This window comes from Anas platyrhynchos, chromosome 5, assembly GCF_047663525.1.
Source record: "Anas platyrhynchos isolate ZD024472 breed Pekin duck chromosome 5, IASCAAS_PekinDuck_T2T, whole genome shotgun sequence".
Taxonomy (NCBI): domain Eukaryota; kingdom Metazoa; phylum Chordata; class Aves; order Anseriformes; family Anatidae; genus Anas; species Anas platyrhynchos.
In genome coordinates this window covers 6793572-6814871 of record NC_092591.1, presented here as the reverse complement: position 1 = coordinate 6814871, position 21300 = coordinate 6793572, and the positions used below count along the sequence as shown (strand labels likewise).

The 21300-nt window shown below is 46.9% G+C and overlaps 1 protein-coding gene across 6 annotated transcripts in view; it reads right to left on the bottom strand.

Annotated features, from left to right (window-relative positions):
* SYT16 (synaptotagmin 16) overlaps window positions 1-21300 on the bottom strand; it is a 95797-nt gene that overhangs the window by 48619 nt on the left and 25878 nt on the right. For 3 of the 6 annotated variants that reach the window (XM_072038178.1, XM_072038180.1, XM_072038182.1), the window contains one exon: window positions 651-827. The gene's annotated coding sequence lies outside the window, so the exon portion shown is untranslated. Of the gene's footprint in view, window positions 1-650; window positions 828-2323; window positions 2617-9227; window positions 9385-12777; window positions 13028-13133; window positions 13211-21300 lie in introns of those variants that run through there. The other 3 variants (XM_072038177.1, XM_072038179.1, XM_072038181.1) reach the window with 3 other exon arrangements.

Below are 21300 nucleotides of genomic sequence, written 5' to 3'. Positions count from 1 at the left end.
GGCCACTTCCTGGCTAATTGTTTCAATGACTGTATGCTTAGGAAATGCAAATTTACAAATAAACGTCTGATGAAATTACCAAATTCTCACTTACCACCATTACCAGAATAGATGCCTTTCTGACAGCCAAGAAACATTAAAATGTTATTTTTGCAACACAGTAAGGTTCCCTGATGGGCACTCTTACAGTTATTTTGACTCCAGGACTCATGGGTTTACCCAAGACATAATGTTTCCAGACAAGAACAAATGCATGAAAAAGCATGTAATAGCTACTGCAGGAAAACCAGGACAGGCACATCCTTCAGGAGCAGAAAGGCAGTGCCGTTACTTAGAATTGTTCACATTTTGTTCTTCACTGGATTAACAGAACACTCCCATAACAGACAGAGAGCAGGGAGTGTTTTTTCCCCAGTGCAGCCCTCCATTTCTCAAGAGAATACTCCAGACAGCTAAGATAATAGGAGCCTGGTAGCAATTGCATATCCATTTGATCAAGTTTTGGAGGTTACTATAGTCTACCCCAAACCCTGCTGTTTTCCACGCAAATAACCCGAGACACAGCAAATGGCTCTATCTCTATCCTCTCTGCAATCAAAGCCTCGAGAAGATTCTGTACATCAAAGGCGGTATAATATTGTGATACTTACCAAGGCCCTCGTGAACTCTAGACTTTTCTTTGTAGTGTTTTCTTCTCCCTTGTTCAAGGCATGAGAGTCCACCTCTCTTTTCAAAGCAGAGCTTCTTGTTGATGAAGAGGAAGAGGATGGCAAGGAGGATAACGAAGTCTCCAACTACAGACAAAAACCCAGCGGCCTCAGGAGTAACTAGGAAGAAAATTTCAGAAAGAAAATATCAGCACAACTGGGAGAAATTGCCCAGAGAAAGACGGGTTCAACCACATCTGCATCCATAGCTCTGCCTCCTGTTCTCATCCCCGGAAGAAATAGCAACACATTTCAGCAGAATTTGGACTTGTGTTAGATGGTTACAACACCCATATTGGGCCAGACTTCTGAGGACATCAGCGATAGGGTTACGTTACGCAGCAAACCCCATTCTGATCGGGGTCTTCCTATCTGTCACGCAGTGAACTCCATCACAGAAGACTTACTGGTTTCAACAAATTTTCTATTCGTGCAGAAGTTCACTGGCTTCAAAAAGGGGACTCTCAATCTATACTGGCCCTAAGGACCTGGCCAAGGAAGTGCTGTTGGCCATAAACCATTCCTGGGCCTGCATTAAGTGCTGTGGGGAGGATTAGCTCCGGGGGAGAAGGCCCAACGCCTCCTTTGAAATTTGTATATTTTCTCTAAAACCAGCAGACAATGCTGGAACGGCACTCATTAACTTCACTACATTTACTAAGAAACAGGTTAATGTCCAGCCTGTGAGCCTCATTAACCTGTTACTTTACCCTGAAGGAGGTATATTACGGAGGCACAGCGTTCCCAGGCTCCTGCTGAGGCAATTCGGTTTAGCTCCCCCGCTATCAGTTTTGGGGACTTGCACCAGCTGACGACCCGGTGCTATACATCAACATCCCCACGTTACATTGTGGAGAAACAGTCTTCTTTCAATTCATCACATTCCACTGTGCCACCAGGTCTGCAAAAAACCGCAGGCGCCAGCAAAAAGCTTTTAAAGCCATTTCACCTCTCTCACACATATCAAAATGCCAAAACAAGGGACAAACACCGCATAGATCATCCAGTGTGGACGGCAAGGGCACACACATCAAAAACTGTAAGTGCCGTGGAGAAAAAAAAATAAAAACAGTAAATAAATTGGCTTGTTGTTCTGGTAATTACTTCACCAAGAAGAGGTGAGGTTCAGTTGTCCAATTCAAGTCAAAGATCCCATAAAAATGAAACATCAGCAGCATCAGTGGCACACCAGGGATGCCTGTGCTTGTAAAGCTACAGCTCATAGCTGAGATGAGCAGTTGGGAAGGATGTAAACAGAGCCAGCCCTGCCTGCAAAACAACCCACTGGGAGTTTACAAGGCTTGACTCAGCAAAAGGCTGGGGCTGGAAGAGCTGAACCATCTCCAGCTACAGCCCTGAGCACGCACTCTAGGACTACGATCTTGGGGATTTTAAAAAAACTGAATTACGACCAGGCAACGTGCCTTAACTGGAAACAAAACCCACAAACGCATAGCAGCAGCCCACATAAAAGCAGAGGAGCGCTGGGGGTTGAGCCCAGCCTATCAGGGGTTACACAAATCCCGGAGCTGGCTCCGACCTCGCTCACTGCAGCACAAGGAGGGGACGTAAACGTGAGCTGAATTGTGCCAGCACAAATGACAACACCATCAAACCTGCATTTGCCTTGCTCTCTTCTGTATGGGCACAGTCACTTCTCTGGTGGACACATCTACATCCCCTCGTGCCAGCCCAGTGAGCAGGGCCCGTGAAGGCAGCAGGTCTGCAGCTGGGGCTGAAACTTGCAGTCCCTTAGCGCCGGGCGCAGCTGAGTGATGCACCCAGCAGCTATTTTCAGCTGCTGAAGTCACCGTGAAGTGGCTGCAGGAGCCAAGTCTGAATCAAAGGAGCTGAGTATAAATCAAAGTAGCCATAAACCCAGGATATATATGACAGCCCAGCTGGGTCCCACTGCTGACTCTTCCTTTTCTTGAGCAAGCCACCAACAGTTTTGCACACCAGTTGTCCAGCCCCTTTCTCCAACAGAGCTGCACGGCACCTTGCAAAACCCCAAAGGACCACCGCAGCTCCAGCAGGACGTGGTACCCCCTGCACAGGTCACTCCTGCGCAGCACCCACCCAAGGAGGGTCTGCATGGCTGCAAGGAGGTGGCTGGGACTTCTGCAGCACGAGGCACAGGAGCTCATGCCTCCTGTCCCACAGCTTTAAGCAGAAGTTTCCTCTTCTCTCCCCCATATTATCCGTGCCAGATACTAGTGGTTTGTGCCACAGCATCTCTGAAGGAGGGCTGCGAGTTTGCACCTGAGCACTGTCTCGCATACGTGGGCAGAAACGTTACATCTCTGCACCTGGCTCCTGCTGGAGGCACGTATTCCTCTGGGACAGGAGCCACACTGGTGCTCGGCTCCTCTGTCATCAGGGAGAAAATGAGCTGCACCTGCACATGGCCCTGAGCACGGGGCCCAGCTCTGCTCTCAGCCCTCTTCAGAAGGGCTTTCTCTGCAGCCACAGAGCTCCAGGCTAAGCCTGGGAAATCATTTCAGGACTGATTTGGGGTAGAGCTGTGCTTGCTTGCTCAGAACTACACCTTACTTATGTTAAAGTATCACTGGAGTGTGCCAGAGCTTCTTGTCCAAGTTAAACATCCAGCCTCACAGCACTGGGTGATGCACTGTGCCCGAGGGCAAGCAGAGAAGGAGCAGCTGGCACTCAGTTCTTGGTCCACACTCTGGGCACCCAAGGCCAGGAAGGAGATGGCCACCATGTGCTTTGGGACATGAACAGCCCATTCAGCCAGGACTTTCTCCCACTCATTTACCCATTTTTAAGCCAAGCAATTAATGCTGTAGACGCCTTTGTGAAATGCCACAGAGAGTCCCCACGTTCTGCAGCCCCAGGTGAGAGTGCAAGCCAAGAAATGGTGTTAACACAGCTGGCAGGCTGAGGGCATGCAAACTGCACACCTTTGTGTACGCTGCTGCAGAACAAACACGAGGTGCAGTGTGAAGGGCCCCAGGCCAGGAAAGAGGAAATCAAAGAAGGGAGGTGAACAGGAGACATCTGGCAGAGGACACAAGGAAGCACAAGGCACCACAATGCTGCTTCTGCTCCTGAACTTCCCTCAAAGCTGCCTCCATGCTACCAGATGAGTGAAGGCAGAACCTGTCTGGAAGAGCAGTTGGGGAGTATTGGCCACGCCGTTACCTTCATGGAGTCTAGCTGGGTATTTGCCTTGCAGCAGGTTTCACAGGACTTCTGCTGGCTTTCTGGGCACCTCCAAACAGACCAGGTGAATGAATGCGATTGCCATAACAGATTCACTTGGAGAGTCTGCAATTAACAAACCCTTAATACAATTTGCTTTGCAAGGGTTAACTTTTTGCATAAAATGGTATTGCAGACAATAGCTCTTTAATTCCATTTGTTACCAAGCCTCCTGCAAAAGGAATGTTTACTGGTACTTTTTAATTACGAAAAAAAAACATAAATTGTCTGTTTTACTGTCTATGCTAATTACATTTCATTATATATTTGGAGTAAGCTATGATTTTCCTGCTGGTTCCCATGACATTTTTCATTATCAGCCACTAATTGTCTAGCATGCACACTGCATTGTGAACCAAGTAGGCTGATGTGTGGGCAGAAGTTCTAGCGCAAGCTGCAAGGCACAAGAAGCGCACGTTATTATTATTACTATGATGATGTATTAGAAAGTTTCCACCTACTTGCATACCTCCGTGTCCCCATCCCTATCAGCAGTGTCACAGCGCAGCAGAGCGCAGGAGTCCATCTGGAATCAGTCTCATGCTTGGCAACCATCAGCAGCTACTGTAGGAGAGTTATCTGGGGTGAAATGGTGACAGCAGCCCCACTGCAAGGACAAGTTTCTTGTTGGGGACAATGAGAACACCAGGAAGGTTTCTCGGTCACTTCCTCTGTTCATTGGGCAACGCACGTGGCTATCAGGATCTCAGGAGTCACTTTGCCCACCCTTAAGCTGAGGTCAGGGCTATAAAGGAAAACAGCACTGTATGTGGGCTCCTAGAGGGAGGAGAAGAGTAGCTAATGGGATCTTCCTGAGGGAGCATGAGAAAAAAGCTGAAGGGTTTTCATGAGCCACAGATAACACTGTTTGCATAACAGCAAAACCTGTAATGAACCTGTATCTATGCAAGCTCAGAAAGTGCCACAAAGGACAAAGCAACCCACTGCACTCAGCATTTCATAAATTCCGACTGAGGCAGAGTTGTAGGAGCAGCTTCCTCATATAGCAAAGTGCTGGAACAAGGAGCGCATGACCACTGCTCCCCGGATCGTCGTTATCAGCCTTGGACAGGTGGCAATTCTATTCATGTGCACCACGCACACAATACACAAACACTTCAGAAATAAATGTGTGTTTTCACAGGATTGCAGCTCTCCCCTGATACCTATTTCAAAGGAGACAAAGCCCGACCCTTCCTAGCGGCGCTGCGAGGGAACGGTTGTGCAACTCCTCCTCTTCTCCTCAAGGTGATCCACAAATACATTGTCAGGCCCGCGAGCAGGCGACGTGCAGCACCGTGGCAGGAGGGTGAAATTCCCACCCAAGGCACGAGGACTTGCCCTGCGCTGAGGCTCAACTTTCACACGCTTTATTTTTAATGTACCGATTCACAGCCGTGGAAGCTCTCCGGTCCTTTTATATAAGGAATATGAAAGACTGAAAGAAACTTTTGACCTGACTGTGCTTCTATTAAATTTGGCTGCGAAATTTAATTGATCAAAAGGTGGAAGAACGGGCCCGCTCGTAGCTGTTGCTGATGCCTTTGCAGGTCACCTCTAAAGATTTAAGCAGCCTGTAAGTCCTATGACATAGGCACGCAGTTTCAAAGGTCTCAGAGACAGTGCAGCAATTTCCTTTCCTTTTTTTCTACAAGCCACACAACCGCAGCATCCAAACACCTTGCGGGCTTCAATGTGCTTACGCCCCCAGCAACTCTGCAAGGCAGGGAAATGCTGATGCAGCCACTCCACGGAATGGGAGTCTCAGCACTGATTTTCTACAAAAAGTGGTGGAAGTTAAGCCCAAAAGAGCAATAAAAGAGAGTCCTGTTGATCTACACAGGTACTTAGCATCTAGAAATACCCCAGTTTTCACCCCGAGGCTGTGGCTCCCAAACAGAATACCTACAGCACCTTTCCATAGGTGATACCACATGAATAGCTGCTCGCCTCCGGGCATCTCCTCCGACACCTCAAATCACCTGAAAGCCACAGGACTGGCATCTCTTCCCCTAAATCCGATTCTTCTTAGGGACTCAGGTGCTCAGGTGAAGCCCAACACCTCCCAGAAACACTACGTTCAAGGGAAGGCACATCAGGCACAACTGGCGCACAGAGGCAGTAGCAATAAGTGAGAGCTAAGAAATAAAAGGCCTGAAACAAATTCTTCCATATACTCAGATTTTTCTTTTTCCTATACAACATCCCAGACCCACAATCAGAGGAGAGCACCCTCTAACCTTGCAGCTGAGCAGGGCTCACTGTGCAGCCAGGTTTGGGGCCAGCAGGAGAGCCAGCACTTGTACACCTTATTTTTTTTTTCCAACCTGCTTACTGATGTTCAAGGACAGACCCAGACTCACGTTCTCAGGATACAGCCTGGGCTTTACTGTGTATCTGCTGCTGCTAAGTGACCAGAACATAAAAACTTGGAGGTAAAAACTCCAGAACATCCAGCAGCTCACCTGGGAGAGCCATAAACCAGCAACTGGGAGAGCCAAGATCAAGCAGGCTTTGTCTGAGACCAGGTCTCCTACCTCACAAAGGCTGCTCTACAGCTTGCATACACTGCTCTGTGGCTTTCCCTGCAGCACAAACACCACCTTTGTTTTGAGCAATGTCCCTGACAATGTTTGCGAGCGAGCAAACAGCTCTGTAAAATATTCTGCCTTCACCAAAAGGCATCTTCCCATTAGAAAATATTAAGTATTCCTTTTGCTGGACGCGTTTCAAACAACTCTGGAGTACTAGGTCAAGGCAACAGCAAGTACACTGTGTTTGCATACGATGACGCCTGATGTTCTGTGGCTCGGAGAGTCCTGGCTCTCACCCATTTCTCCGGGTGGAAGCACACAGCGCAGGTACAGATGAGAAAAGGAGACAGAAGTGTGTCATAATGGGCAGGGGAGCACTCACGTTGTCGAACGGAGGTGACTCAAGTAACAGTCTAGGCTTCCAAAGGATGATCCAGAGACTAATTGTTAATCTTATTAATAATGTTAGACAAGGCCCCAGTTAAGCATGGTTTTTAAAATTCATTGAAGTTAACAGGGCTGTGGAGACTGAAAATGTGAGCAGCACAGCACTCGAATTGCCACTCACAGAATTCAAGTTGGTCAGGGCTGAAGAGGTTGAAGAGGAACAGCACGAAAAACCTCATGGCCCCAGCCAGGTACCAGTACCTCCTGTCCCACAGCTGCTCCCTGCCAGACCCCAAACCACCCTTCTGACCAGCTTCCCATATGTACGTGTCCTTCCCCAGACCTGTGGCTGTGGGAACACAGGGCACAAACCATTAGCAAGAAAACATCCTACTGTGCTAAAGGGTCAGAGATGAAAGCATCTGCAATACCCAGGTAATCCCACCTCTCATTTAGGTTTCTACAAGTCCAATGCTCAGGAGCATTTCAGGCTGGGCAGGGCAGCCTGAATCCTTCTGCCTGTGCCACTCCCCACAGTGGTCACGCTCCCTACCCCCATGGAGAAGCAGACTTAAGCTCTTTTTTTCTCTATGATCTGCTCTACTAAAATGCTACAGCCACCTTTTCCCTGACATTTTTTTCCCCAAATGAAAACTCACTATTGAGAAAAAATATTGTTCTCAAAACTGGGGCAACAACTGAGATAAACAGAGTGAAAACAGCAGCCTTCACAATGGTTTGTCTCAGTCCTTCCCCAGACCAGCAAAGAAAAATTAGAACAAGGCAGAAAATCATTTTCCTAGTCCCTGGGTACTTCTGAGATCTCCCGATCAGCACTTGGGCAAAACCAAGATCTTCAGAAAATGGTAACAGATTGAGACTGTAGGTGAGTCTTCTACTTGCTATGAGAAAACCCCAACACTCAAATATTCATTCTGTCATTTCACGGCTATCTCAATGCTCACCCTAATCTCAAATTCTGTTTGTATGCTCCAACTATTTCCCATTGTGAAAACTCCCATCAGACAACACAGCAAGAGGACTAATCTGGTGATCAAAGCTTTCATCTAAAATGCAGAAAACCAGCAAAAAACTGTAGTGAAAACTACATACACAATTTGGACTGGATCAAGTGGGAGAAGGAAACTAGTCCCTAAAAGCTAACCTCCTGTTGCCCAGAGCTCTCATGTTAGAGATGAGACCTGGATTCAAATGCAAGTGGGTACCAAACAGGACAGACTTCAACAGGCAGCTTCCGTGTGTTCTTTGACTCTTGCCACCAGAAAAACTACTGCTGTGGCAAGGGACAGCTGCTTTCTCCTGCTGTCACCATGCTTTGCTCAGAGAGGAATTCCATCCTGAGCAAGGACACAACTTGCATTTAGGAAAGGTTTTTCAAGATGGTTGTGTGTTTTTTGTTTGGTTGTTTGTTGTTGTTGTTTTAATAGAAAAATCATACGTTTTAACCAAATTGAAATGTCTGACAAGAGTATGTTTTCTCAGACATTCCCAACTGACTTACTGTGGTAGGTTTGTCTTTGATGGTGTCCCAGGCTTGATTTCAGTCACAGTACAACACAGAGTTCATAATCGGATACATTTTGTCATAGCTGACACCGCCACTGCCTTCCTGGTAGAAAGGGAAGGCTCGGGCTGTCAGTCTGCCACCTTTCTTGAATGCTTAAGTCACGCTTCCTTTTTTTCCTTTTTCCTTTTCCTTTAAAGACAACTTCTTTGTTGCCATGGTATCACTAATGCAGTATTTTGAGACAGGGAAAGAAGATAACCATGCATCATCACAGTGACACATCTATCAACTGCCATCCTCTCAAAAAAGGGTAAATAAATAAGGACGCCAATGTAGACTTTTAAAGGCTCCTCTCTACCCTTTTTAATTTCTCCCTTTCATACACAAATTGTAGTCTCCAAAGGCCATGCCTTGGCTTTATGACAGAGAAGGTCAGGATTTGTCTCTCAGCAAGCAGTGTTTAGGTTTATTTTTTGATTCCTTCTCTACTCCCCATGCTACATGACACCGGCTGAGGGGCACGGACACAAGAGAACCGGAGCACTGGCACATCCACAAAATGCCAGCCTGTTTCCCTGTGTTAGACCACACAGTGAGCATGTTTTGTGGTGTTTCCCACATACCACCTTCAACTCACCAGTGGTCCTGTTAACACTGTAGCATATCCTTCCTATCAACTCCAGAATTACTTTGAAAGGACCTTGATTAACCTAGCACATCAAGGGCTTGCACTCAACATGATGGCATTCCCCTCCTTGACATTGCATCAGGTTCCTTCCAAAACTTCAGAGAAAGCTCTGCACAGCACTGCCCAACCCTTCTATCTCATCAAAATCAGGAAGATACCTGTGACCCAGTGCTCTCCCTGACTTTGAGTCCAGATCAATGAACCAGCAGCAGACCAGAGTGACACTGAGCATACCAGCTCCCCACGCACACTTCAGCTGCACCATCACAGCGGTGTTCACAGTGGTGGCACGCTGAGCACTTCAGCTCCCAGGTCCTGCAAAATGAGAAATAATGTAATGAAATGAAAACCTATACAAGCTTGATTCATCAAGGCTTCTGCAACAGCGGAGGGAATGGAGAACAGCAAGCAAAACACTGATGGGAAGTCAAACTGGAAGGATCCTGGTCAAGAATTCATCAATAAACAGAGAGTCCTCTTGCAAATTAAAAGAATATTTTACATTTGGGAGAGAGAGAAAGAAGGAGCAGAGGGAGGAGAAAGGAGGATCTCAGCTAATGCTTCTCTGTTATTTGGGGAGAAAAAGAATAAGTTGTCTCCACTCAGAACTGAAGTGCTCTTACCTCTTCAAAGAGGAATCTAATTGGGATCTTTATGCTGTCATGTACTTGTTTTTCTCATCCACAAAACCTTGTTCTTAGTTCCACCGATGTGACCCAAGGCAGAATGACTCACCACAGCAAAAGGCCGGACAGCAGCTTTTTTTTTTTTTCCAAAGACCTAAATAAACCCCTCTCCATCAATTGACCAAGGACGATGCAGCAGTAAACCTCTCGCTGAAGGCTGCGCGTTGCCTTGGCAACCTGTCTGATCTCCATTGCTCCAGGGACTGGAAATGTGCTGCCAACAGGAGATTTCAGCTAATCGAACCAAATCTCCTAATACTTAGACCTTTTCCCATCTGCGGAGTGCAGGCCATGTGCCCATGGGAAGCAGGGCACCCTGGCTCCTCCTTGCCCCATTGTTTCTTGGCTCCTGGTAGGCCATGGACACCTCCTGACAGCTATGGAAGGGGATGAAGGGGGGTAGGAGGCCACGATGTGCTGGGTATCTCTGTGTATACCTGGAGAGCCTCTTGGGAGGCTGAGGAGAGGGGCAGGCAGCGAAGAGACCACCTGGACCCTGAAAAGGACCTGATAATGTCCATGCTTTCTCCACGCCTCAGCCCCCTCTTGAAAGAAACGCCATTTTTGAGGATTGGGAACAAGCCTGGTGCCACCTGTTACAAGTGTGGCCTTCTCAATCCACCTCGTCCCTTTTTCAGCCCCCATTAAACACATCCAGGCAACAGCAGCCGTGGCAACCTGCTGACCCGAGAGAAAAATTGGGACAGCCACGTACCGCTGGCTCCTGACCTTCCTAGCCCGGGCAGTGCTGTCAAACCACCGTGCCAAACAGCTGCTTTATTACAAAACTCCTAATTGGAAATGCTAAAGGGGCAGCTTCGGTGGCTAATTTTGCCTTGAAAGCACAACCAGTAATTGATTTTTATAAAACTAAAACAAGGCCTTTCTCTCTGCCATTCCACCAAACGCTCCTGCCCCACGCATTTAAGGCCAGCCACAAAGGCAGCCGATTAGCCTGGCATTTAGGCAAACCAACATGAAAAGAGGCCAAAATGGCAGACGGGAGGGAAATTTCTCACAGAAGAAACTGTGCCTCAGAAAGAAAGTGTACTTGGCGGTGAAGAGGTTCGTGTCAGTGAAAAGCCCCCAGTTACCATCTAACAGCCCGCAGCCCTCCATCACCTAGCACGGTGCTGACCGTGACCTTTCCACACAATTACTGAAGGAAATTGGGGCTTTGAACAGCACGGCCACCCCCAGCATTCAGGCTCTCCTTCCCCTGCTGGGCCATTCTGTATTGTACCACAGAAGACATTAACCCACCACTCTCTGAACCTGAAAGCCACAGGCCATAGACTGGGTTTTGTGGGGACATTTAGGTATGTTTTTGGCCCGGTATAGAGGCTGTCTTCCCAGGAGAGGCTGCCTCTGCACAGCTCGCTGGGTCCTGGGCTAGCTGCTGAGGAATGGGATGGATGAATTGTTGGTATTTAAGAAGGATCCCTGAAGCGGAAGAAGGCTGCTCATAAAGCAGGGTGTGGTTTCCAAGAAAGATCATATTATGGAGGATTTCTAGGCCTCTAGTATCGACCAAGTGACCTACGCCCTGAGAAAATATGTCCTAACAATAACAAAAGCCATTAACACAAATGCTCGGGGAAAAATGCCAGTGGTTTCCAGATTCATGTATTTAATAGAGTGAAGAGCTTAGCGAGTACCGCCACCTTTCACAGCGTCACTGTGAAATTTTCTCTACACACTTTAGCGTAACAAACCAATTAACTTGTTACTAGGGCTGCAAGGAGAAGGGCATGAACTGAAGTCATCATTCCGTTAACCAAGGGCTCCGTGACAAGGGAGAGGAAATCAGGTCCCACAGGCATAAGGAAGCACGAACCAGAGCTGGTTTTAACAGTCAGGAGAAGAGCTGGGTCCCTACACATGCCTTCCCCCCTTATTCTTCCCTGTACCATGCCTTCTGTCCATTCTAGGCACTCCTTGGACCAGATTAATCTCACTCAGCCAAACTGCATCAGGGATGGACCCTGGGACTTATGCCCAAAATATCTGTCCCTGCCATGGCAGACAGCCATGGAAATCAAAAGCAGGCTTCTCACTGACCTAATGGGGACCAAGACTGATCTCAGAGAAAACAAATGTTGATGATGCCAGACATCCCCCGTAATTCCTTTGAAAAAACAACTCACAGAGCAGGACTCCAGTGCTGTGAAAGCTGCGAGAATGGCCCCCTCCAGATGAAGGTCACCACAGCTCTGCCTCAGAGGCAATAACAAGTTTCAAAGCATCTGTTCAAAGTTTCTTTCAAGCAAAATCAGTGACGTTGGACCAGTCTCAAGGCCAGAATGGAGAGCCACAGGAAGAGTGAGAAGGTGAGTGTCAGACAAAACAAACGTGATGGAGACAGACTGAAAGAGATTCTGCATATTTCAAGGGGTTTTGCAGTTCCAATGCTCCAGTCAAGCCCACGTGAACTCCTGCACACGTTCTACAAAACACTGGACACAGAGGACCACAAGAATGAAGCACATCATTCCTTAGATGTGTTCAGACACATGCAGCCAAGCTACAGAGCCTGCTGGCTATTTTATTTGGATCTCTTCAGCTATTTTCTCCCACAAGCACCAAGCTACACTTAGGCCCTTTTCCTAACCTACCTCAGTCACAAGTACCTACGAGGATCCACGGCTTCCCCTGCACAGGGATCAGGTGCACCCTCTGCTTAACAGGAATGCAAGTTCTCTGCACTTGTGTTACTCATTCTGTGGCTGTAATTACGGTCTTAGCACTGCTCTCCAGCAAAACCTGAAGTGACAGCAGGAAGCAGCACAATGTCAAAGCAGAAAAGGGATGAAAAGACTTAACTCCTATTTCATTATTTGCAATTTCCAAGATCTTTGTACTTCCACTTCAAGAAAACCAAGAAAGCATGCAAATCCACAGTAACGAGTGCTGCTAACACAAGATTTGCTTTTAAAACCATAATTGTCACAGACATAACAAAATAGGAAAGTTATCCTCCCACTGAGAAATAGCCACAAATCACTGAAAACACTAGACTTACCTAATTGTTGTTACATAAAGCAGCAAAACAAGTCAAACCAGCAACGAAATCCCCCCAGAAACACTCTTCTCACAAATAATACGTTTCACAGCTTTCTTTCCGCGGCAGGTTGCCAAATCCTCAGGACCTGTGGTGTACGCACACGCTGGGCAAAGCTGCAGAGCCCCAAGTTTCAGGAACAGGAGTGGTGCTCTTGCTCTTTCTCTGCATGTACTTGTTGACTTAAAGTCCCAAGGAACGAGGAAGGCTGCTGGTTGGTAAACACGTGACAGCCACCAAAGGAATGTTAGCCAGAGAAATGAGATAAAGCAGCCTAAGCCACTTTGATGGGCTTTGTTTTGAAACTACCACCTTACCTGTAGCTTTCCTGGCCACTCTGCAACTTCTGAGTGCTAGGTCTTTATTTGGACAATTATCTTGCTGACAAATTTGCCTAAAACAGAGCAAATTGCCTCTCGGTTATCACAAAATTGCAAGTAATTGTTCCCTCCCATACAGAGATATAATTTATTGTGCTGCTTAAATTCACGCTGTGGCCATAAATATTTTGGGTCTACTTTAGAAATGCAGCTTTTCCATCCTGGAATCCCACAGATTTGCTGGGAAGAGCAAAGTGAGGATCAGAGCTGGCATTCAGTTGAAAATGAAGTGTTTTATCCCCATGGCACAGCCCACCCCTTGCCTTTGCCAGGCCTCATCCAGTCCTTGCTCCCCAGCCAGCTCTGCCCAAGGAAGCTGGAAGAGCAAAGCAGCACCAGCCGCTCTGCCCCTGCTGTTGGGGTTTGGGTACCCACAGGTAAAAGCTGTTCTTAGAGCAAAAAGTGAGAGACTGCATTGCTGTATGTGCAGCACAGCGCTGAACCTAACGCAAAGCAGGTCACATACCTACTACACACCTGTGACTAGTGGGGATTTTATCTTGGAGACCACCTCTTATAAAGTATTGCCTCACTGAAGGAAGAAAAAAAAAAAAAAAAAAAAAGAGAATGGCCTTCACCTTGTGATTTGCTTGGGTTTTGGTTTTAGACCTTAATGCATATTTTAAGGAAAGCGTTGTGATGCTTGCTGTGAGATCACATCCAGTTCTCGCTATCCACACAACTGCTGCTTTGAACGTGGATTCGGGATGTAGATCTGATCCCCAGTAGAAGGGTTAGCTTTCCCCATCGTTCAGGTCAAATCCATCCCCACTGCCTCTTCTCCCTGCAGAGAAGCTGAAGATCTTCCCGGCAACTTATTAATTACTGCAAAATTTTGTTTCTGGTTTCCGTAATATCCCATCCTCCTTGCAAACAGCATGGCAAAGCTGTAGAATAAAATCACATCAGCTGAACCCAGCTACTCCCAATGCTCAAAGCAGGAGGGTTCATGGGGAAGGCAGACCAAAAATGTGGGGAAGGAAGGGAGTACGCCCCCAGGAGCTTGCAGACCTGGCCTCTTATCACCAAAACCAGCTTCTGGCCCTGCTGCCTGTAGCAATTTTTAAGTTGGCTCTAATCAGCTATCAGCAATGTCTTGCCTCTCTAAAGCAAACTGCTCCCTCAGGCAATTTTTCACTCACCCCCACCAAAAAAGAAAAAGAAAAAAAAAAAAAAAAGGGCATTCTGACGAAATTGTTTTTAAAAGTTGCTGCCTGGCAGATCCCTGAAGAATAGTCCAGCCTGGGAGCTTCAAAATAAAAGCTACTTAGAAAGAGCTGAAGAAGGATGGAAAAAAAAAATAAAAAAATCCTCTCTGAGCAGATGCCAAGCCCCTTGATTTACCCGAGCCTTGCCACCCTGGGTGTCCCATGCACTGGGCAGGCGATGCACTGTCTGGTTCCCCGGGCTGGGTGATACCTGCAACTTTCACTGTGGCCCTTACCATTTTTTTTCCTGCAGTAATAAACGTATCGATCCACTTTTATTTAATTTTCTCCAGAATTCATCAGGACTGTCATATTTCTGAAGGAAAATGGGAGACAATTTAAGTCTCCCAACTCGCATGCACTCAGCTGCTTTCTTTGCTCTCTGGCATTAACCTCTCACTCTAAACTTTATTCTTGAATATATCATTTGTTATGTTGCAATGAAAAAAGTACTACAGGAACATTGCTACAATAACACTAGGAGAATAAAGCTCCTATCCTTGTCTACTTGACACTTCTCTTTTTTCTACCACTTCCCCCCCCTCCCCAAACTGTTGCTAGAAGAGCTGTGGCAGAGCTGGCAGGAATTCAAGCACCCTTTCAAACAGACACAGTTTTTATTATTATTTGTCAGCCACCAGCTAAACTGCAAAAATATTCCTTTTATACCCCGCTAAATGTCAAGCTGTTATTTTAAAGGCCCGGACAATGCGTCTCACACGAACCTTTACACTGCTGTTTCCAAGGCCAAGCATCCCCTCGCCGGGGAGAAGGTGCCAGAGAGGGATTTGTAAAAGCTGGGAGGAGGAGGAAGCTGTGGGGTCCCAGAGAGGTGTCAGGAGGTCTTCTTGAAGCCACAACCCCGCTGCAGCCCCAGCCCCAAACCTCCCCACGTGCCGCTGGCTGTGTTTCAGCCCGTGCTGATGCTCTCCTCCCAGGACGTTTTGATGCTGCCATGATTTCTGAATACAACTCACCACTAATGCCTGTCCTTTTCAACCTACTTTAAGTGCCCACAACTTGCTTTTAAAGAGTTCCCCAGAGTCTCTACCCATGCTCAACGTAGCACGGCACTGTCATTTTGGTCCTGTTGTGACCAAGAGTCACTGAACACAGCATTTGCCAGAGGTAAACTCACCCAAACAAAACCATTCGTGTGCAGAGGAAGCAGGATCGCAGTATTACCTGCATGCAAGCAGCAGCAGCTCGCACGGTCACTTTGAGGAAGGTTTAGTGTAAAAAAGTTTAGTGTAAAGTTTGCAAAAACAAACAGGCTTCCTGTTTGTCAAAATACAACTACGCTTCCCCCTGCTTCCCCCAAGCTTTATTCAAAAGAAATATGAGACAAAAAGGGAAAATTGTGTAAAACAGCCAGGCTTTTTAAGAGATGGGGAGTCAGCAAGCCCCCAGAATGGAAACCCTTATGAAAAGGGCAGCAGGTCAGTGCACTTCTCAGCTCTCTTAGTGAGGTGTGTGTATGGGATTGAAGAACCCCAGGCACGTCTCAGTGCCCGCTGTCTAGCTGGTACCTCCCTCCCCTGGGCTAGCAGAGCACGGGAGCTGCCTACACTGCAAGGAAGGTGCCTGTACTAGATGAGTGTGAACTCAGAAATATTTACACAACACATTTCTGCCCAAGCCATGTTCACCTGCTGCTCGCTAGCAGGTGTAGATGACAAGGTTCCCAATTCGGGAGCAGGAGCTGCCCTGGCAGACCCAGCGTACAAATTACAGACATGCCTGGACTCCACTGCTTTTCCCCAGCAAATTGCTACAAACGGCCTTGTTTACCTGAAACCACACTTGAAAACTACCTGAAATGTGATCCGAAGTCATTAACCACAAACAAAAAGATTCGTTTCACCTATACACGGAAATATCAACAAAATCAACGTGTCTCATAAACCTGCAGAAGAGAAATCCGACCTGATTTGCAGAAGTATGCAAAGAAATTGTGTCTGTTTAGATTATTAAGTCAGCAGTAATTTGATGAAACAGTTTCCCTGTGGCTGTTCCAGCATGTGCTCTTTGATGGCCGGGCTCGCTACAATCCCGAGTACCTGCACGCTTCACACTGTTCTCAGATCCAAGCCTGACTTCTGCCCCGAGCTTGGACTGGGGGGGTCATGTATTCCACTGAAATCCCTCCCACTACTTCAATGGGTTTTGAAGGGAATCTGAGCAGTCCAGCTCATGGATATTTGCAGAATTTTGGGGGCAGAACCAAGGGGCTCTGCTCTTCCTTGCACATTTTTTATTCTGCCAGTGAAGGTGGGAAGAAGGAAAGCAGCGCTGAGTCCAGCAGGACACCCGCCAAAGAAGCTGGTGGGCAAATCCACCCCTAAAAGCAAAACCAGCAGCCAGGCCGTCCAGAACTCCACAAGAAGTGGATTTCCAAAGGAAGTCTGTTGTGTATGTGCGGATGGAAGAAAGATCAAATCAATTTAGAGACCTGAAAATCAATGGTAAAGACTTTCTTTTTCTAATTAGAGGTGGGTGGTTTATTTAATAACATCTGAGCATGAGAAGAAGGATAAACATTGAAAGACAGTGGTGCTAGAAATACAACCCAAAGCCTGACAACTACGGATAAGATGAATGGAGGCTGGAATTCCCCAGAAAAATGGCAGATTTTCCATCAGAAATTAAGAAACAGATGATCAGTGTTTTTCACCTTGCAGCTGAGCCCACAACACACCTTGGAAAGAGCGGTCTAATTAGAGAGCTTGGGGGTTACACGAATCCTGTCTGCAAGCAAGTGAATGGAAAAGAGAAGAGGTAAATCTCCAAAAGTGCCCGCAGAGAGCTGCAGACAAACGTGCTGTGCAGCGAGGGAACCAAAACAAGAACACGAACACCAAGCAGCACATGGGCTCCTACCAAAGCAAGGCAGCAGGGCAGGGAAGGCAAACAGACCCAGAACAGAGGCAACACCAAGCAGCCTACCAAGGGAAGGGATACGAGAGGCAGAGAGGAAGATAGCTGCACTATCAGCAGTCTTGGCAGGACTGGAAGAGACAGGACCAACCAGCTCAGGATGGGGGAAAAAAGCAAACAGTAACACGTGCACTGACTGAGAACGCTGCTGAAGAAGAGGAAGATGCATGCAGAGTGGCTTTAACTAATTCAAACACTTGCCATGTACAAACACTGCAATCTAATCCCGGTGACACTGATAAGCAGCAATATCAGGCTGAAGGAAAGGAACCAGCTGCTCGCGATGCACACTAAAACCATTTAGAGATGCGTAAGCAAACGCAGGCAGCCAGTAAGGAGCCCGAAGCACCAGGAATGTTATCACAGAACCTTCACAGTACCTGACACGCACAAGGTCTGTCATCTGCCCGTGCTCAGCGTCTGTGAATGACAGCCAGGGCCCTGCTGGGAGTGCACCACGGCACGCAGGAGAAGGGAGGACACCAGGGCCATGCGGCCAACCCAGCCCAGCCCTGAAACAAAGATTTGTCTGAATGCAGAGCAGGGAAAAACCAAACCCTTCTGCAGAGCCTGTGTGTGGTCCTCAAAAATCTCAGCTTTTGACAAACTCGAAAGCCAGGAGGAAATACCCAGGCCCCAGCACACACAGGGAATCCCACACTGTAAACAGATCAGCCGTGCTTCCAGATGCAACTGCACGTGGATGTCATATGGTTACCTACCAGCAACGAAAAGAAAATGAGTGAAAAGACAGTCAGCAGGCTAACGGTGCAGGGGGCACTCCCCTACCAGTAATGACACAGCTGCCAGGGTAGCCCAGCTCAGGATTTGACTGAAAGGCAAAAAAAAAAAAAAAAAAAAAAAAAGAATGTATTTTCAGTGACAACGGGCTGGTTTAGGACATAGAAATAACAGGAAGGACACAAAAGTCATTAAGAGAAACTTAATGGGTTGGTCAGAGGAAAGTAGTGTTACATTAAGAGAACCCCTTCGCAATTGCCCACAACAATTTAGTTTATTTAATTAATTGTATTTACTCTGGTAAATCTGGGATTTCAACATTTGTTGCCAGGAAGGGAACACGTGATTTTCAGGAACATCACAGCAAAGCTCAGCACCAGCTTACCCCTTTCTGCAGGAAAAAAAAAAAAAGTCAGAATAGGGCATGGAGGACCAGCTGGGAGCTCATACATAGACCTGGATGGAAAAAAAACAAAATCATCCTTCTCATCATTCATGACAAGGATGTCAAGCAGCTTGCTCCCCTCCAGACAACACTATGGGGCCCCTCGGGATGGTGCCACAGCTGCCAAGCAGATCCCTTCGCTGCCCTTTGCTTCAGCCCTGGCACAGGCTGCACCAGCATAAATCAGTCTGCCTGGGGGGGAAGGCTAAGCGTTTCTAGATTTAATTCTAGTTTCTTTAATTTTTACCTTATTTCATGGTGCATCTTCAATCTAAAACTCCTAATACGTTGAAAAAAAATAAGAAATAAATAAAAGTGATTATTAACTACCAAATCTTAGTAAGTAAGAACCTTAGCTTAGAAGTCAAGCTCTAGATTTCAACAGTGCCAAATTTTAACTTAGGCAAGTATCTAGATGAAAATTAAGACCTTTGAGTAAAACTACCTTTAAACGTTAAAGAGTAATTTTAGACTCTAGTGCTCAGATACTCAGGTTTTGGGTATTTACTCTTAGGAAGAGGTAAAACTGCTGAGTGTGATCCCTTAAAGAATCTACAGAAGTTAGTTTTTATACCCACGTAAGTTAGCATAGTGAAGTAACCTTCACTACATTTCAGAGCTTACAATAATTAAATAATTAAAGTTTACAGTAAATCCACAGAATTCAATAGAATTAGCTGGCTATAAATCCTGGAGCATAAAACAGGTTTGTGGAGGTAGCAGGCAAGCGATTCTCAGCCTTCCTGCAAGGTGCCAGCCATTGAGAGAGCTGATTAGTCAATCTTTGATTAATTGCCTGCTGTGTAAGAGCCAGGGTCAATCTACTCAATTAGGTGAAGGTCTGGTGGAGATCAGAGATGTAAATCAAAACCTACTGCAAAAGCTCCAGCACAAGATGAGAACATAGCAGCAGCCCTCCTTCCCTGCAAGGCGCAGCAGCCTGCTCTCCATCCGCTGCCCTCGGTGGATGCTGTAGGAAAGAGCACGAGCAGGACATCCACATGTGCCCTCGTCTCCTGAGTAACCTTCCCACCTCCAGCCACGATCATTTCCGAGGAGATCTTGAGTCTGACATGGTTTGTCTTCTCCAGCTTCTCATTGAACCCACAGAAACCTTTTGCAGCCTTTGGCGGAGATCTCTGCAGGCTGCCTACCCACTGCCACCTCCTTCTGATCCTCCTGAGCCTGATCCTGCTCCCTTTGATGCCCCCCAGGTTTTGTGAGGCTGTGAACTGCCCAATTCCTCCGCTGCAGGTCTGCAGACCTCAAATCCCCCAAATTCAACCTCTTTTCCTGCTTTATGAGTCTGTCAACCAGTCCTGCCCAGTACCAGGACTTCCACGCCTCTGGCCCAGCCGCCTGTCCTGGACTTCTTCCATCTCAGCTGCTTGCTTTGGGGAACGTGCACAATACTCATGGCTAACTCCAGGCTTACACAGTGGTGTAAGTGGCAGTTGGCTTCCAAGTGGATTTCAGCCACGATATTCCACCTCCCTAATACTTGGAAAAACATTTATATGGAAACCAACAAATAACTTCAGTACCTTGCAGATAAGAGGTGTGGAAAGAAAGGGCAGCTTATGCTGTCACAGCCCAGTCCCACGCGTGGTTGGCTCTGAAATCTGGGGTGCCAGCAGCTCCTGACCTTCAAGGCTGACAAAAGCCATCAGGAGACTGCAGATCCCCAGATTTGTGGAGCAGTGAGGCATCAGCAAGCGAGGCCAGTGGGGAAGTGGTGTGATGTGATAAAAAAAAAAAAAAAGCAGAGATTATGATTAGTAAAACCAAACGGACTGTGACACTGTCCACTGGGCAAAGGGAGGTTGGGTGTGCAGACAGAAAGCAGAAGTGATCTGAAACCACAGTTATCCCACAGGGACGGGGAAATATCTTGACAGGGCGATGAAAAGGCTGCCTGCTTACACGTCACAAGTAAGTAGTGAAAAGCCTGTAAGCAGCCAGTCCTCAGACACACAAGGAAGGCAATTCTTCAACAGCCCTGCAAAGAGAAGCCCCCAGGAATCCAACCCAATCTGAAAAAGAGGAACTATATGAAAATCCTCGTAGCTGAAAAGGTGGGGACGCTTTCAGGAGAGCGTGTAGAGGTACTAGAAAAAAAGCATCAGGCTACCTGTATCACCAATTCAAAGCACTCTGAAAGGACAAGAAGAAAATCAATTTGTTGTTTGGGGTTACACAGCAGATTGAGATGGCTTCTGGCAGTAAAGAAGAAAGGGAAAAAAAAAAATCCTTCAAAATCTGAGCGTCGTGTTCAAAGGAGGAAGGAAAAAAAAAAAGACCATGAACTTCTGGCAAGTTAAATGTAGGATCATAAGAGGGCAGACCAAGAAACAACTGTGGTAAGCAACTTCCTAACGGCATAAAAATTTAATTACAATTCTTTTTCAAGTGTTGCAGAAATAGGACACCTTCCAGAGAGCTGGCAGGGTCAAAGATGATGAAGGTGCACAAGAAACAACCATGATTATAGGCCTAGAACAAGAGAGCTGAATTTTGCATCAGTGCTACTTGCAGAGAAGCTGGAGGACCCAATTCAACTGGTTTTGCTCAGAAAAGGGGATGTCGGCGACTCTCCAAACACTTCTTTGGAAATAAGATCAGTGTTGAGCAAAGAGGCAAATAAAGAGGTAAGAAAATAGGAACTCCCTGCTGCAGGGAAGCACAAATGGGTTCAAAAAGCAAATGGATAAACAGAGCATGGGTTCATCAGGGGATACCAACCACAGATGTGGGACTGAAAGCCCTGGGTTAA